The 17,979-nt window shown below is 49.7% G+C and overlaps 1 protein-coding gene across 1 annotated transcript in view; it reads left to right on the forward strand.

The window, feature by feature from the left end:
- Ksr2 (kinase suppressor of ras 2) overlaps positions 1–17,979 on the forward strand; it is a 351,922-nt gene that overhangs the window by 227,524 nt on the left and 106,419 nt on the right. The window lies entirely within an intron of this gene.

Raw genomic sequence — 17,979 nt, forward strand, 5'->3', positions numbered from 1 at the left:
AATCATTTTTAAGGGCTGTATAGTATCCCCTCCTAACCTACCTGTGTGTGAGTCACCCGTCTTCCCACTGTATGCCGTTCTGGTGGCTTTCTAATTCAGGGACATGCTAAACAGTTCTGTGCTTGTGAAAGCCATCAGCATGGCTCCCGCGCTCTTTGAGCATCTGTGACTATCTCCTTAGGTGGCCCTTTTTGGAAGCCTCTTTTCTGTGTCACGGAGCGTGCATATTTAGAAGGAGATTGAATTATTTTGCTAAATTGTCCTGTGAACATCGTACTGATTTATTCTCCCTGGAAGCTAAAAGGCTTCGTACCCGGGAGGCTGAGTAATGTCATAGCAAGAACACTCAGGGAAAAAGTAAGGTCTGAGCCAACATGGAAACAGCGCTCTTGCTGCCAGGACCCAGCTTGGGGGATCTGGGTAAATCATGCACACACACACCCCTGGGGCCGTGGATTTCCCGTTTGTACAAAAGGCATATTGGATTAGCTCAGAATTTGGCAAGCTTTGTCTATAACAGCCTATATAGCAAATATTTTGGGTTTTGTGGGCCCCATAGCAGTTTTGAACCGGGAACAAATTTCTGCTCCCAATAGCCAGGAGTATTTGAGGTTGCCACCGTTCAGATGGATGCCGTAGCAAAATGGTGGCAAGAGCCTGGTTGCCATTCAGCATCCTCCAGTGAGGAGCACAGTCTCCCACACAGAGGTCTCCATCAGCCCTGGTTCCGCGGAGAAGCCTAGCCATATGGTCCGGCTCGGTTACATTGCCTTGGCTCGTGCTTGTAATCCCAGCACTCATGGTGTAGAGAGAGGAGGGCTGCTAGCTCGGGGCCATCCTTGGCTAGAGAGTCAGGTGTGAGCTCTCCTGGGCTCCACAAAGCCTTGTCCAAACCCCCAAACAAACCCACAACGGAGAACCAATTACAGTTTCCTGTGGTGCACAAAGGTACCTCGGTTAATATAGAAGAGACCCGGGGAAGCGGGTGCTGGGAAGAACTTGGTTTGGGGGCTGGGAACACAGCTCAGGGGGTAGAGTACTTGCCTGGCATACACAAGGCCCTGGGTTTGATCTGCAGCACCACGTAAGCAGAATGCAGATGTGTGCACCTGTAATTCCAGCATTTGGGAGGTAGAAGCAAGAGGATCATGAATTCAAGGTCATCCTCAGCTGCACAGAGAGTTTGAAGCTAACTTGGGCTATATGGTAAATTTGAGGTCAGTATGGGCTCCTTGAGACCCTTTCTCTACAACAGCAAGCAAAGAATTTTTTTTTAAAAAAAGTGATGACTTGATTTGTGGACACAGAAACTTGAATTTCATATAATTTTCACATTGCCAAACAGTTTTCTTTTCAAACGTTTTATCCTGATCATTTGCTTCTAATTCTACAGCCCCGAGCAACAGCTAGTGGTTTTAGCTCCATTTTACAGATGCATAAACTGAGGCCTTGAAAGCCAAAATACCCATTCGCATTTATAAGCCAGAGAGCAGGGTTGATCCCGAGAGGTTCACCTATTGCTACCACAGCGGTTCCGCTTCCACCATCTGCTGCCGTAGTTCCTGCACGGCTGAGCTGACCCCGCAGGGAGCCAATGATTGGGGGCCAGGCCTCCGGCTGAGGACTTAGCAGGTGGTTGAACGCCGGGGCAAAGCTGTCACTCGCATGTCGGTGACCACAGGGACGGGCTCGCTGATTGTGCGTCTGGATGTGCCCTCCTCTCTCAGAAGGGCACCAGCGGCACCCAAAGCCCTGTAGCCCCCTGTCATATCTGTCTGTCAGATGTGGAGCCACAGGAACTCTGGCCTCATCTCCTGTCAGTGAGATTGCCGTGGGGGCACCCGCTGCCCATCAAGCCGCTTCTCCCTGCGCTGGCTCCTCCCCTGGGAATACTGGCTGGGGTTGGGAGCTCTGGCACAGGCAGTGCCCAGTGTGGCCCGCACCTGTTTTTGCAGGGTTTTCCATCGAGGAGAAAGCTGTGGCTCAGGGTCCCAGCCTGGGGTCAGGAGGGCATGCTGGCCCACAGGCTCCCCATCTGGAGTCTGTTCTGCTCACCCATTTTCCTGACTGGCTTCCCGGAAAACCCCAGGGATCCTCCTGTGCCTGCCTCTCCAGTGCTGGGTTTACAGCTGTGTGCCAGGGCGCCTAGCTAAGTGGGTGCTGGGGATTCCAACTCAGGCCCTCGTGCTTGCATGGTTCTCCCCAGTTCCAGTATATCTTCCGTTATTTATAAAATGTACTTACATGCAAAGAGAGTGTTTAGTCTTCCTTCTTCCACATCTCTGTAAAAGTCAGGAAAAGCAGTAAACGGGGAGGAGCCTTCCTGTTTACCTTTTCTCTCTGCCTTTGCTCCTCTTGTATGCAGGCCCTGGGATTTCACACAGGTTTAGCAATCGATCCCTGCCAGTCAGACCAGGCCCAGGGAAGGCGAACTGTTCCAGCCAGCTTCTGGGGAGTACCGTTCAGCTATGACTCCCAAACACAGAATTAGCACACGTCCAGCCAAGTGCTCCTGGATGTGCCCCCAAGACCTTTGAAACAGGTCTTCAAGCTTATGAATGTTGACAGCGGCTAAGGCAGAAATGGCCAACTCATTCATCAGTGAATAAAAGGATTCATGGGTTATGTGTGTGTGAAGTGTCTACACATGCAATGGAATATTATTCAGTCCCCCTCCCCAAAAAGTACTAATATGTGTTCCAACATGAATAAATCTCCAAAGCAGGACGTCAAGGGGCTGGAGGGGTGGCTCAGTGCATAAGAGCACTGAGTGCTTTTGCAGAGAACCAGGGTTTGATTCACAGCAATGTACCTGTCTGCACACAATCATCTGTAACTCCACTCTGAGGATGTGATACCATCTCTGGCCTCAGCAGGCATGGGGCATGTATGTGGCACACAGACATACATATAACAGAACACTCATACACACAGGAGAATTTAAAAAGTTCATTGTTAATTGAAAGAAGCTAAACACAAATGTCCCCCTATGTATGAGTCCATTGGAAGGGAGTGTAAGCATACCCAGAGTGTTGACAGTCCACGGGATGTTACCACAGGATGGCTGCAGGAAGGGAAGAGTACTAAGTGGGAGCCCCTTCTCCATAAGAGCAAGGAGAATTGTGGGAAATGTACAGAGGCCAGGCTCTTCCTGGAGGTCCAGGCACCTTGTCTCCTGTCCTCATCTCTTGGTGCTATGGGGCCCACAGCAGCCCTGGACCAACCTCCTTAGCTTGAAGCTGCTCACTCCCACCTCTCCCTCCCATTCCTTGACCTCTACTCCCCTTCCCCCACCTGCACGTGGGTCTTGGTCCTTTTTTTTTTTTTATTATTGAGGCCATTTGTTTAAGGCCACACAAACCTAGCATGATCTTGTTGTAAAGACCCTGCTTCCAAATATAGTCACATTTAGAGGTTTTAAGTCTGAATTTGCGTGGTGGCAGGGGCATGTTCATCCTAGTGGATTAGACCAGTGTAGTGACTCTAGAGGAGTGAGCATGAGAAGGGTTTGGTGCTATATTCCTGCAGTGTCAGTGACTCAGGAAGCCAAGTTCAAAGCTATCCTGGGCTACAGAGTGAGCTGGAGGCTGCACTGGATTACAAGTTTGAGGGCAGCCTGTACTACTTAGCAGGACGGTCTCAAGCTATCTAAGAAGGGGCCGAGCATGCAGCGCGGTGGTAGAAAACCTGCCTAGCATGTGGGGCGTCTCGAGTTCTCTCTCCAGCAACACACACAGATATGCATGGATTTATCATCCAGTTAGTTAAGGGCATGTGCCCAAACTGTCCATTCCTGATCTAGTTCATTTACGGGCTGAGTAGGAGAAGAAAGGTCTGGATTTGGGGGCCTTCCAGATGACTCGGTGGGCAAAGGTGCTCATCACGAAGCCTGAGGACTTGAGTTCAATCCCCGGGACCCACATGACGGAAAGAGAACACTGACTCCTGCGAATTAGCCTCTGGCCTCCACATGTGCACACATAAGACAACCTAAGGCAATAAAAAAATCCTAAAAATATGAAGGAAGTGCCTACTGGGTGTCTGCTACGACTGTAAGCACACAGTTGCTCCCGTGAGGAAACAGGAGTTAGGTGGAGCCCAAAGAGGCTAAGCAAGAAGCTGCCCAAAGTTTATGAAGCTCCCCAAAGTTACAGAACCAAGTGCCTGGCTCCAGAGTCTTTCTTCTTATTACAGCCCCGGAGGGTTTTTCTGTTCAAATCCTTAAACAGTAGATAAGAAAGTCAACAGACTCAGAGAGGTGGAGAGACCCAGCCAAAGACCGGGGGCTTCTGCAGTCACCAGACTCTGTCCCCACCCTGATCAGGTTTCTCCATAGAAAAAGAGGTGAAAGAAGGAGCAGGTGCAAAAACAGTCTCTGGGGCCAGGGCTGGGCTGCCCTTCTTCATTCAGTCATGAAACCCTCATTTCAGCTTTCCAGAATCAAGGTCCTATTGACAGTGGGCCAAGACGCACTGCAAGGTGAGAGGCGTAGATCAGTCCCGAGAATGTGTTTGCCTCCTGTTCCACACAAGTGGCGGCGATCACAGGGAACAGAGCCGTCATTAGGGTGCCCTCCTGCTAACAAGGGTGGGGACAGGCAGGTAAAGGCAGAGGGGGTGTGGCCCCGGGGCACATTCAGAACCAAACTATAGAAAATCAAGGCAGGTGTCGTGCTGGGGTGGGGGGGGATTCTGAAAATCCCTTTGATTGCTTTCACGCCCCTGTATCAGACCTGATTCCCTCCCCTCTTCCTTTCCCCAGTCATCAGCCATGTGGCTTTTGAAAACCCGGGGTGATTATACCTTCTGATTTGGTTTGCTGAGTCTGAGCAACCTGGATGCTTTTCTCCTCTGTAACTGCAATCAGGTGGTTTTTGAGCACCAGCCCCGAGTGCCTTTGCCAGCCCACATCCGTCTTCGGTGGTAGCTAAGGTTGCCTGTTCACACCCCCCAGTTACAGGGCTGAGTCGTGACACCTGGGAAAGGTAGTTTCTCCGAGAACTTGGAACTTTAAGAAGACAGTGAGCCACTTAGCTGGTAAGACCTGAAGCTGCTTGTCTACACTGGGAGGTCCCTGTGAGTAACAGGGTTGGCATTGTGGTACTCAGGGACCCTGCAGGCAGGAACAAATTCAGGCGGGCTTCTTGTGACACGTCCTTAGTCCCCACTGCCTTCCAGGTGTCTCTCTCCAGTGTTGCTAAGTCTCAGGTACCAGATTAACAGCTCCAACATGGAGGACCTTCCGGGCAGTGTTTTCTACACTTCCTGTGCAATGGTCCTCAGGTAGGAAACAACTTGGCCACCCCGAGGACGTGTAGCAGTGTTTGGGGGTGTTCTCGTTTGTCACAGCTCACGGGGTGGGGCTGCTACTGGCTGCTCAGGATGACAGGTCAGCTGCTCAGTGTTCTACAGTGCACAGGATGGCACCGTGCTAAATTTCACTATTGCCAGGGCAGAGCTGGGCTATCAACCGGCTCCCAAATCATGACATGGAACTTATTATGAATTCTCAGCCTTATCTTATGCTTGTCCAGCTAGCTCTTACAGCTTAACCTGTTTCTCTTCATCTATGTTTTGCCTTGGGCTTTTTACCTTCCTTGCCTTCTATATATCTTACTTTCACTGTTTCTCATTGCTGTCTGGCGACTGCCTGGGTTCTGACCCCAGTTATGTCCCTCTCTTTCTCCCTCGCTTGCTCCTATTTATTCTCTCTGTCCATCAGCCCTGCCTATCCCTCTTCTGCCTAGCTATTGGCCATTCAGCTCTTTATTAGGCCAATCAGGTGCCTTAGGCAGGCAAGGTGAAACAAACGCAACACATCTTTACATGGTTAAACAAATGCAACATAAACCAGATGTAACACATCTTTACATCCAGAAAGGCAGCAAAACAATGTAAAGATCCCAGAGCTTTTTCAGGAACTTTGATTGGCTGTCTTGAGTTGTAGGCCTCTGTCTGAACCAATCACAATAGTTTAGAAGTCAGAATCCGGAGGCATTTATTACACCTGGCAGGAGAATGCTCAATCTCAGGACCAATAGGGGCTCAGTCTGCCTCGGCTTCAGATGGGTTCCCAGTGGAGAATCTGGCTGCTCTTTCTAGGAAAGGACTGTGAACACAAGCCCTATCTAAACCCACAGAGTCCTGTCCCATGGAGGGACATCCCTGGAGAGAACAGGTTGTGCCTCTTTCTAAGGTTGACGTGGCCCCATTTAGATATCTGTATTAGTTACCCCTCTTGTTGCCATGACTATACTATCTGGCAAAAGCAAGGGAGGAAGGACCTACTTTGGTTTACAGTTTCAGATGGTTTAGCTTCCGATCCTGTGGCCTTAAGGACTTGGGCAGGGCATCACAGTGGTGGGAGCATGAGAGGGAGCTGGTCACATCACAGTCCGCTAGGCTGCAGAAGGTGACAGGAAGTAGCAAGGTATAAGATACCCCCAAGGACCTTCCCCTAGTCTTTTACGTCAGTTCAACACACTAAAGTTTCCACGGCCTTCCAAAACAGTGGCACTAGGTAGGACTAAAAGCTGTGGGTCTGTGGATTATACTTCCTGTTCAGCCCACGGCAGTCTGCCCTTGTGTTGAACTGAAGGTCAAGGTTCCTCTCGGGGCACTCAGACAGAGATTTCTAAACATCCGCTCTGGTCATGTGCGGCTAGACAACTCTTCACGGTGGGGACTGTTTTGTTCATTCGTAAGATGTTGATCAGTGTCCCCTGGTCTCTACCCACCATCACCTTTCCCCTTGGAGTTGTGACAACCCAAAAATGTCTCTGTATAGTGGTGACTGTCCCTGAGGGTCACAGTCATAATGAGGAAAACCATAGGTGTTGTGCTTACCTTCTTACCTCTTTGGGTGAGTGGGTTTGCTCTAGCAAGGCCAACTTCCTTTTTTTGTCTCTGGATGTTTGGGGACTGGGCTCCACCTCACTGTGCTAGTAGTGATGCCTTTTGATGTTGAACACACCCTGTGGGAGCAGACTTCCAGCCCTGGTGACCTCACTTGCAGAGCCTGTCATAGCGTCCTCTCCGCAGACACCCCAGCCGCCCCTTGGAGACGCTTAAGAAAGACACACTTTGGAGTAAGAACACCCGGCTTGACCTTGAAATGTGATCCATCTGTAAGATGTCTCTACCGCAGCCACAAAATATAGACAGCATGACACCTCTTCGCTCAGTGCTTTGAGTCTCAGGCCAAGGGGGACATCGATTGCCTGAAGCTCAGACCTGGTGGTGCCTAGTTGGGGGTCTCTGCTAGCTGAGTTCATCTGCCCTGTCCCCCATGGAGCCCACTAAGGCAGTAAATTCCATGGAATGGACCTGTGCAGAGAACATCTCTGTGGCCCTTTTGTCCCACGGACTATTAACTTCCACCAAACATTAAGTCGAAGGTGGCTGCATAATTTAAGATGCCACATTTTTACTGGGGAGGATTTTCAGCTCAGACAACTCCAAATGGGTCTGATTTAAGTTCCATAAACTCAGTCCAAGGCAATAAATGTGTGAGTAATTGATGATGTAGCATGTGGGGTACTCGGGTCCCATCCATCACTCCGGGAGAGCCAGGGCTGTGGGCACGCTCCGAGGACAGGCTGATAGGAGGAGGATAAATGGCTGGAGACTCAGGCAGCTCTGTTCTCCCCATAACTCATGGATGCATCCCCCTAGTCATGGTCTCCCTCCCCAAGAGCCTCGTCCTACAGTCTTGTCACCTCCAGCCAGAGAGAGGGGCTCTTCAGGAGAGCTGGTAATAGATAACTATGTGGCAGCTGGTTTTTTTTTTTAATTGCGCCTACTGTGTGCTGGTCACTTGCTTCGTAGTACCGTGTCCAGCCCATAGGGACACTGTGAGATGGTTCTCCTTCCCTGTGTTTTATAGAGGAAGAGGTCCACAAAGGGGAAGACCTCAGATGACAGGGCCAGACAGCACAGAGCCAGCCTTTATGCCTTGCTCCATGCTGCAAACCAACCCCACGCAGCCTCTGAGGACAAAGAGGGGCTCTATGCTCTTGGTGGTGGGGGGCTTTTGGTCATTGCTGAGTCTAAACACCCCATCTGACTTGCATATCCTTGTCTGGGGTTCTGGGTCTCCCTCTCCCTGCCACGCCCCAACCTGCCACTTCTTGATTTTGGTGTGCAACCATTTACAATTGGAATTGATGGGAACCCAAGGCTGACTGCTTTTATCTCCTCATAGGGACACTGGAAATGATGGCCACTTGGACTTCTGTCTGTCACCTTTTGTTTCGTCCTCATTTAAGCCTGAGCCAGGCAGAGCAAGCCAGCATCTTCCCATTTATCATCATCTGTCTGCAGGTGGAGGGCACAGTTGGGAGGTGGCTTTGTGCCACCAGCCCCGCCCTCTACTTCCTTAGGATGCCTCTCTCCTCCTGCTTCTCTCCCGAGAGAATGCACAAGCAGGGGCTGCTGGTGCTCACCCCTGCCAAGGGTCTCTTCTCCTTCTAGAAGATCTAATCAGACAATAGAGCAGAGTGCCCAGCCATGGAACTGCGCCACTAGGGATGTTCAGATTCATGTCAGTATCAGAATGCCATTGTCCTCCGGTGAGCCCCAAATGTCAGTCTTCCCATCACAAGGGGTATCATTCATTCATTCATTCATTCATTCATTCATCTCATACGTACATAAAAGAAGATGCTGTCCTGTGCCCATCATGACCATGCTTGTTTATTGAGGACGGGGGCCGGGGAAATGCTGCAAACTTCACTGTTAGAAGCCTTCACCAGGCAAACCAATGCAGCCCACTCAGGCTGGCAACCCACAGAGAGGTCAGCGTGTTAGGACTGCTAGTGTTAAGGCTTGAATCTGAAATGTCCCCCACTGTGATGACACTGCATAGGGACACTATGGAGCCATGTGGAAGTGGGGCCTCACTGGGGGAAGTATGCCTGTGGATCAGGATGCAAAGCTCTTGGCTACTGCCCCAGCACCCTGCCTGCCTGTGTGCAGCCACAGTCCCTGCTGCAGTAATGGACTAAGCCTCTGGAACTGTAAGCAACCCTCCAGTTAAATGTTTTCCCATTCGCAAATTGCCATGGTCCTGGTGTCTCTTCATAGCAATAGAAACCTAACTGAGACAATAGGTAAAAGGGTATAATTTTTAAAAAGTTTTAAAGCCAGATGTGGTGATGTACATTTGAAATCCTAGCACTGGGAAGGAAGAGACAGGTGGATCTCTGGGGCTTACTGGCAAGCCAGTCTAGCTTACTGGATAAAATTACAAGCCAAGGAGAGATCCTGTCCAAAAAAAAGAAAAAAAAAACAAACCAACAAACAATAAAAAAAAAGCTAAACTGCGGGTGGATGGCATCTGAGAAATGACAGCCTAGGTTGTCCTCTGTATGCGTGTGCACATGTGTGCATGCTTGTTCCACACACCTGCACACACCTGCACACCTGTGGCATCATGAACACACACAGCAGCTTCATGCCTTGATGAGAACTATCTCAGGAAATGCTGGGCAAAGGCTAGGACAGTAGCAATGACAGCCCTCATTCAGTTGTGCCACACACCTGGGGAGGGGCTGCCTATTTCCCCAGCCATTGAAGTACCTACCCACTGTAGTGGAGGCCTTTGGGATAATGACCTTGAATTGTCCCAGATTCCAAGGTTACACAAACCATTGCCGTCTGCACTTGCTACTTAAGCAAGACCCCATCCCCCAGGGTCCTAGGTGAGTGGTCCCTCCCCAGCCCATGAATTCCCTGCAGACGATTGATCTCACAAGTACCTCCCCCAGACAGAGAGAGGCAGGGCTGTTGCCCTCAGGATCTTTCTAGATTTCTGGATATCAATATTGGACTGTGTCATCTCGTTACAGTGACTGAGTCTGACATCTCAGTGAGCCCCACTCTTCAAAGTGCAGCAGGAAAATCATGAGGAGAAGAGAGTGGCTGAAAGCTTCCAAATGTGCCTGTCTTAGATCCCCGGGGAAGGCGGAGCTCCCTCCGCACCCTCCCATCCCTAGCGCAGACCCTCATGGCCACACGTTTCTTATCGCTCTCGTTGACTGCTGGCCACCACCGTCCCCAGCCTCAAACCACCTTCTACCACCTCCCGATCTGACCGTTTACAGCTTAGATTCTCCATCCGTTATTTCCACAATGGAGTGGCACCTTCTCTGTCCACAAGTTTGATTTATGGCAAATTAAGGAGGGGACACTTACCTGTCATGGTTCAGAGGCCAGCTGGCAGCAGCCATTCTTAAAAGGAGAGGATATCAGGATAGATATGGCCACACCTTCCTGCTTGATTCCAAAGGTGCCTCTCAATTGCTCCATCTTTTTTTTTATTATTATTTTTAATCTAATTTTTTTTTAAAATTTTGTATGTGAGTATTCTTTTTACATCATTCCAACCCCCTGCCCTGTCAAGTTTTTCATGGGTCCCCTCAAATTCACAACTTCTTTAATTATCATTGTGTGTGTGTGTGTGTGTGTGTGTGTGTGCATGCATGTGTATATACAACCTACCACAACCATTTAATGTTGTTGTGCATACATACGTGTGTTTAAGGGTGACCATTTGGAACTGGGTAATCTGGGGAGCTCACCCCTGGAAAAAGCAATTTTCCCTTCTCCACGGTCATTGATTTCCTATACTTATTCATCTAGGGGGTGGTGCCTTAGGAGAGATTCCCTCCTACATAGCCCGTCAGCTGGTGGTGTCACTGCGTAGATCTTGTTTAGGTGACCACATTTATTAGGACCACAGGGGGGCAGCTGCCCTGTCTTACCTAGAAGATGCAATCTCCCAGCAGGGGTCTGGTCCTCTGGCTCTTAGAATGTTTTCGTCCCCTCTTCTCTGATGTGCAGGGGCGGGTGGTAGACTATGGTTGGAGGTTGGGGACCCTGTGGTAAGTTGTCTCTGTGTTTCCACCAGGTATGAGACTTCTGCAGTAGTCTCCGTCTGGTGGGAGAGGAAGCTCTTCTTAGGTGCCAGCCGAGGGTTGGGTTTATCTGTGTATAAAGAGACGTGTTTAGACTTCGTTTAGCAACTTTTGGGGTTCAGGAAAGTGGTGTGGTAGATTCTCTCCAGTTCGCATGACGTTAACAAGCACTGGGGTCAAGTGGAGGGGTGAAAGGGACCCTCTAGTGAGCACTGGGGTAGAGGGCAGGGACCCTCCGTCATGCCTTCTTGCCCCGCCCTCTTTGCTTTCCCACTTCTCCCTCCCACACACTGCCCTCCCCATCTTTCACCTACCATTTTCTCAGTGGGCTCCCCTCCCTTCCTCACCTGTCTTTCCAGGGTAGTTTTCCACCTGGATTCACTCCCTGGAGGTATCTCCTTCATCCTCTTTCTCCGTAACCATCACCCGCCTCCGCTGGCTCACATATCCTCAAGGTCTTTTCTCTGCTTTGATAAAGTAACAACTAGAAAAATCTCATTAATGAAGCCAGACAGCAGCAGTGGGAGTTAATTTCCCTGTTTCTCTTCTCCGTGAGTTGACATGATTTCAGCAGTGACCCTTCATCAGAGGCGGTGTTGTCTCAACGAGTGTTCTACCAGCAGACAGCAGGGGATCGGAAGAACACAAGCTGAATTGGGCATGGTGGTGCAGGCCTGTAATCCCAGCACTCAGCAGGTGGAGGCAGGGGGGTCAGCAGTTCAAGTCCGTCCTCAACTACATGAGATTCTGTCTCAGAGAGGGAAAAAAAAAGTAAAGAAAGAAGGGGGAGGGAAAGAGGGGGAGAAGAAGGGAAGAATTGGAGGGAGACCCAAGCAAGAGTTAACATCTGTGCTCATGTTATATATGCATGTACATGTTCATGTGTGTGCATATACATTGGTACTCATGTGCAGGCCAGAGATTAGTACTGGATCTTCCTCAATCATGCTCCACCTTAGTTTTTGAGACAGAGTCTCTCACTGTAGATGGAAGTTTCTGTCCCACCAGATCCCACAGCCATTCAGTCCCAAAGAAACACGCAGAGGCTTATATTAATTATAAACTGTTTGGCCTATTAGCTCAGGTTTATTATTAATTAACACTTACAACTTAAACTAACCCATAATTCTTATGTGTGTTTAGCCATGTGGCTTGGTACCTTTTCGCAGTAAGGCATTCTCATCTTGCTTCCTCTGCTTCCTCTTCTTCTGGCTGGTGACTGCATCTCTGCCTTTCCTCTTCCCAGAATTCTCCTAGTCTGGTTGCCCTGCCTATACTTTCTGCTTTGTTACTGGCAATTAGAATTTTATTAAACCAATATGTGTGACAAATCTTCACAGAGTAAAAGAGCATGATCCCACAGCATCTCACTAAACTTGGAGCTTGCCTATTTGCCTAGGCTGACTGACCAGTGAGCCTTGGGGATCCCCTTGTCTCTGCCTCCCAACCCCAATGCTACAATTGCAGTACAGTGCATACCACCATACCCGAGTTTTTCTATGGGTTCTGGGGATCCAAACTCAGGTCTTCACGCTTGTGCAGAAAGCACTTTACTAACTAAGCCAATGTTTCAGGTCCTGGGGTTAGCATTTTGGCTAAGACTATTTTTGTTTGTTTGTTTCTCTATAGCTTTGGAGCCTGTCCTGGAACTAGCTCTTGTAGACCAGGCTGGCCTCGAACTCACAGAGATCTGCCTACCTCTGCCTCCCTAGTGCTGGGATTAAAGGCGTGCACCACCACCGCCTAGCTTGGCTAAGATTCTTGTGAGTCTCCCCATGCTCAGTCACGGCTAGGCTAAGCAAACAGAAGATACCAAGGACTCATGTATATTTTGGCTTGGTCATTGGTCAAAGATTATTGGTCACTATCACTAGGTCATTGGTCACAAGCAAATAGTCTAAGTGGGTCTTGAGACCTAATGACTTCAAGGTTGGAGTGGGGTGGGGAAGGAAGAAATCTCGTCGGCTAAGGAAATGAGTTTCTCAGGAATTGATGGACTTTCTTGTGAGAGTCCAGTTGATGGCTATTTTTGGCTTTGTGAGTTATATTGTCTCCGTCATTGCCTCTCAATTTTGTTGCAAGGCGAGCGGACAGCCACAAACAACACGTCAGTGTCTGAGCGTGGCTATGTGCCAATCAAAGTGTATTTACAGAACCCGACAACAGGCTTCATTAGACTCAGGGGTCAAGCGTACCGACCTCTGCCCTAAATCACAGTCAGCAGAGAGCTCTGCCGTGTTCCGCCTGGCCTGTGAATTCCAGACGAAAAATAACGGTGCTGATGACCAGGCCAGTAACAACAATGTGTCAGGCGTTGTGCGGAGCGACTTCTAATTACAACCCCATCCATCCCTCTCGTGTCCCCATAAGGAGAATCTATGATTCCCTTTTATGTAAGAGACCAAACCAAGATTCAGGGAAGCAGGGGCACCCAAGGTCCCCTGGTTTATCAGTGACAGAGCTGATGTTGGCCACACATCTGCCGACTGGAAAATTCCCTGTTCTTCCTCCCACATTGCGCTGGATGAATCAATGCCTTGTTAGGGCTCTCCACTTAGAGATGGCGAATGTTTCTTTGTCTCCCTAGGAGTCTCATGTTCGAGGTCAGGTCTCCATCTTAAGCCACACACGTGTAGCCATTGGCTTGACCTCGGCGCTTTCATTTAATTTGTTGGCGTTTGGGTATGCAACGTCCTCTACAAGTTCATATGACTGAATAGTCCATCGTCAACCAGAGGAATGTAGTACAGCCTTTAAGAGGGATGGCCTGCCTGGAGGAAGTGGGTCTCTGGGGAAGCAGCTGTTGGTATTGATAGCCCAGCTTCACGTCTGGTCCTGACTCTGGCTCTTGGTCCTCCTGGATGTGAGCAAGCCTCACCAGCTGACTGACAGCCCCACATGATGGGATCCAGCATCAGCTCCTGTGTTACTTCTTGTGGGTGATTTGGTCATGACCATGAGACAATTAACTAATAACCCCTCTCCCTATGCAGATAGTATCACTGTTGTCCCTTACTTGGCCTCAGTGCCACAGGGAATCCCCAGGAGCCCCCAATCCCAATCCTTGTAAGCAGTTCCATCCTATGGACCATGGGCATGTCATCCCAGCATCACCGCCGACCCCTCATGCCCCAGCTTTCCCTTGTAGCACGACCTTGACATCTGCCTCACTCCTGCGGCAGTGACAAGACCCAGGTGCGAGCCACTTAAGAAGAAAAGCGTTTCCTGCCGCCCACAGTTTGAGGCGACAGCGCATCGTGGTAGGGAAGGTGACAGGCGTGTGAGGCGGCTGGTCACATGGCATCCGCAGTGGAGAAGCACAGAGAGACAAGGCTGGTGCTCAGCCTGCTTTCCCCTTCCTCCCTTTTTATTCAGTTTGGAATCACAGCCTGTGGTGTGTGTGTGTGTGTGTGTGTGTGTGTGTGTGTGTGTGTGTGTGTGTTTCTTTCCTACCTTGTAGAGATTAAACTCAGGTTCTTAGGTTTGATGGCAAGCATCTTTGCCTGCTCAGCCAACTCCTGACTTTCTCTTATTACATTTTAGTTTGAGTGTTGGGGGTTGGTACTCATGTCATGGCATGTATGTAGCAGTCAGAGAGAACTTGTGGGGGGGGTCTATGCTCTCCTTCTGCCATGTGGGACAGTGTTCAGTTAGTTCAGTTGGTCAGACTTGGGGCAACAAGCACTTTTACCCAGCAAGCCGAGCCATCCATCAGCCTGGCAGTGAAGCTTAGTAATCCCATCCCCTTTTGTCACTTGCCGGTGCTGTGTGGCCCCACATGAAGTTGTCAAGAGACTCCCATGATGATGTCTGAAGCTCGGGAAGTGGGCTATGTTAGTCTTGGGAGAAAGCTACATCTAAGTCTGTGAATAAACTCCACTCAGCCCCAAAGCATCGCGGAGCTGTAACCTTTGGAGACAGCACATAATTAAAATGCTTTTAGATCTGACATACATTATATTTGGATTGGATATTAAAGCTAATAGAGTTCTTGTTCGCTGTGTGGATGGTACGGGCAGCTTTAGTCAAGCCTTGCTGAGCACCCTGGATAAATCAGTGGGACTTGGGCTGGCACCTAGCCTGCGGCCTCAAAAGGAAAGTTTAGTGCTTTAAGTTTTATGAGTTGCAGATGTCTTTGGACTCAAAGAATTTTCTAGTCAATTTGAATGTGGCTAAGTTGCCACTCAATCCATCTCATCCGTGAAGTGGAAGCTTAAGAATAGTTTGAAACTTCTGTTTCATTTATGTTTTTTTCCAAATCGGCTCTCTGGCTCTTGACTGTCCTAGCTCCGACCTCCCCATCCCCACCTGAAATGCAGCTGTGGGATTAAATGGAATCCTGCATTGAAACCACACATACAGTGGTGCTCAATAAATGCTGAATGTTCATATTAACATGTGCTTGGGTCTTTTTCTCCAGGGAAATATGGTTAGGGATTAGGAATGGTTCATCACTGTGGGGGCTTTAGAGACTTTCACAGACTCTAGAAAGGCGCAGTGCTTAAAATGATTGTCACATTTGCCTCGGAAGGGGACACGGTGATAGATGAGGAACAGGGATTAAGATTTATAGGGACTGACTTCAGAAGTCTGCTCAGCCATAGGAGTCTGAACAAGCCAGCTGTGCTTTGGAAACTGTAGCCACAGCTTCCCAGAGGTTTGCTTTGTTCCCAGGATGGGGGTGCTCTCTAGGAAGGATGTGGGTCTCCCTGGCAGAAGTAGGTCAATAGGTCATAGCGCAGCCCCCATTTCTTTCTGTGGCCTGCTTGACCACAAGGGAAGGCAGCTTTCTCTGCCACGTTCTCCGCCATGATAGACTGAGACCCTCGGAAACCTGGAGGTAGAACCAAATCTTTCCTCCCTGAGTCTTCCTGTCCTGTATTCTGCCACAGTCATGTAGAAGGGGCAGCTACAGGCTGAGGGAGGCCTGCTGTCATCACGTATGGTGATTAAGACTCTCCTCACTGGCCTCACTGAGGTGGGGTCTCCGTCCCACCCAGTGCTCACCCACATGACTATTCTCTGGCCAGCTTGCTCTGAGACTATCCTGTTCTCACCTCAGTGAGCTGGAATCCAGGCGGGATCTACTCCCTCTGGCCACCAGAGAGCTCGAGCTTTTCTAGTGTCAGGCACAGCCTGCTACTTACTATTCTAGTGCTGGAGCCCGAGCTCCCATTGCCTTAAAATCCCAAAATCTGAACTGTTTTGTTCTCCAAAAGGGCTCTCTTTTGTTCAGCTGTTTGCTTTCTGTTTTTCCAAGAGACTCTTAAGCATAGAAAATTTGGCTACGCTGTTCGGTATAGCCCTGATTCTTGAAGTCACACCTGGCACAAGACAGGAGCTGTGTGAGCTTTGTACCATTCTGTAACAAACCGGCACAAATCCAGCAGTTTACAAACCATGTGTGGGTATTAACCTTCTAGCTCAGAAAGTCAGAAGTCTGAAATGGGTCTCACGGGGTCAAAACGAAGGTTCAGGTTCTAACCCGGAGGGTTAGATGGCAAGGATTCGTTCCTTCCCTCCCAGCTTCTGAACTCTGATCTGAAAAGGGGTTGGTATTCGTCCTGTCTTCTGTTCCTCCCAGACAGAGGTCGGAGGCATTGACAGGTGAAGCCTCAATCTTCCCACCAGTAAAATGGGCTGTTGTTTGTTGCGCCCTCACTGTGTAACTCAGTTTGATCTTTATTTGCCCTTGGACAAATGGGATGACTTCTTGGTGTCTTGCTGATGAAAATGGGGGAACGAATGATAGATTGCCAACATCTGTACTCACGTGGCACCAGTGAGACAGGGCATGGGGCATGTAGACCCGATGAGCATGCGTGAGGACCTTGGATTACGATGGTGTTGGGCATTTCCTCCCCTTAACCCTCCTCTCCCCGCCTCTCCCCTGCTTTTCCCTCCTCTCCCCTGCCCTCCTCTCCTCTTATCTTCTTGCACCTTTGCTACCAGTGAAGCCCTCAGGACCTCACACTCACCAAGCAAGGCCCCACGACTGAGTCTCGTGCCCACTCCATCCTTTTGCTTTCATTTATTGAGACAGGGTTTGCCTAAGTCACCAACGCTGGCCTTGAGCTCACTCCTTAACCCAGGCTGGCCCTAAGCTCACTCCTTAACCCAGGCTGGCCTCGAGCTCACTCCTTAACCCAGGCTGGCCCTAAGCTCACTCCTTAGCCCAGGCTGGCCTCGAGCTCACTCCTTAGCTCAGGCTGGCCTCGAGCTCACTCCTTAACCCAGGCTGGCCCTAAGCTCACTCCTTAACCCAGGCTGGCCCTAAGCTCACTCCTTAGCCCAGGCTGGCCTTGAGCTCACTCCTTAACCCAGGCTGGCCCTAAGCTCACTCCTTAACCCAGGCTGGCCCTAAGCTCACTCCTTAGCCCAGGCTGGCCTTGAGCTCACTCCTTAATCAAGGCTGGTCCTAAGCTCACTCTTTAGCCCAGGCTGGCCTTGTGCTCACTCCTTAGCTCAGGCTGGCCTTGAGTTCATTCTAAACCCACTCCTTAGCCCAGGTTGGCTTTGAGCTTGTGAGTTTGTGACCTCATCTTCCCTGGTAGCTAGTTGGTACCACCACACCCAGCTCATTATTTTTCTCATTTCTAATTTTCTTCTTATTTCTCTTTTATTCCCCTCTCCCTTGGCTTCCTCACCTTCGAGCTTTGTCTGATATCTTCACGTACCTCTCACGTCTGCCCCCACGCGCCTGATTTCAGATTCTCCAGCTCAGAGCCTGAGGTTTTTATAACGAACTTATCAATCACGCAGGCCAGACATGGCAGTACCTGCCTGTAATCCCAGCACTGGGGAGGTGGAAGTAGGTGGATTATGTATTCAAGGTCAGCAAGTTTGAAGCCAGCCTGGGCTACCTGAGACCATCTCAAAAACCTGGCCGAGTCAAGCCAAACTAAACATTTATAAATATCGGGCACTTTATTAACATCGGCTCCCATGAGGCCCTTCTGTTTGATTCTTAGACTTCTAAAATGTCCTCAAAGGCTGTGGCTCCTGGGCCGTACCCCTCATTTCATTTGGGGGGTGTTTCTGAAAGAGTTTCTACACCCTAACCT

This window comes from Arvicola amphibius, chromosome 10, assembly GCF_903992535.2.
Source record: "Arvicola amphibius chromosome 10, mArvAmp1.2, whole genome shotgun sequence".
Lineage (NCBI taxonomy): Eukaryota > Metazoa > Chordata > Mammalia > Rodentia > Cricetidae > Arvicola > Arvicola amphibius.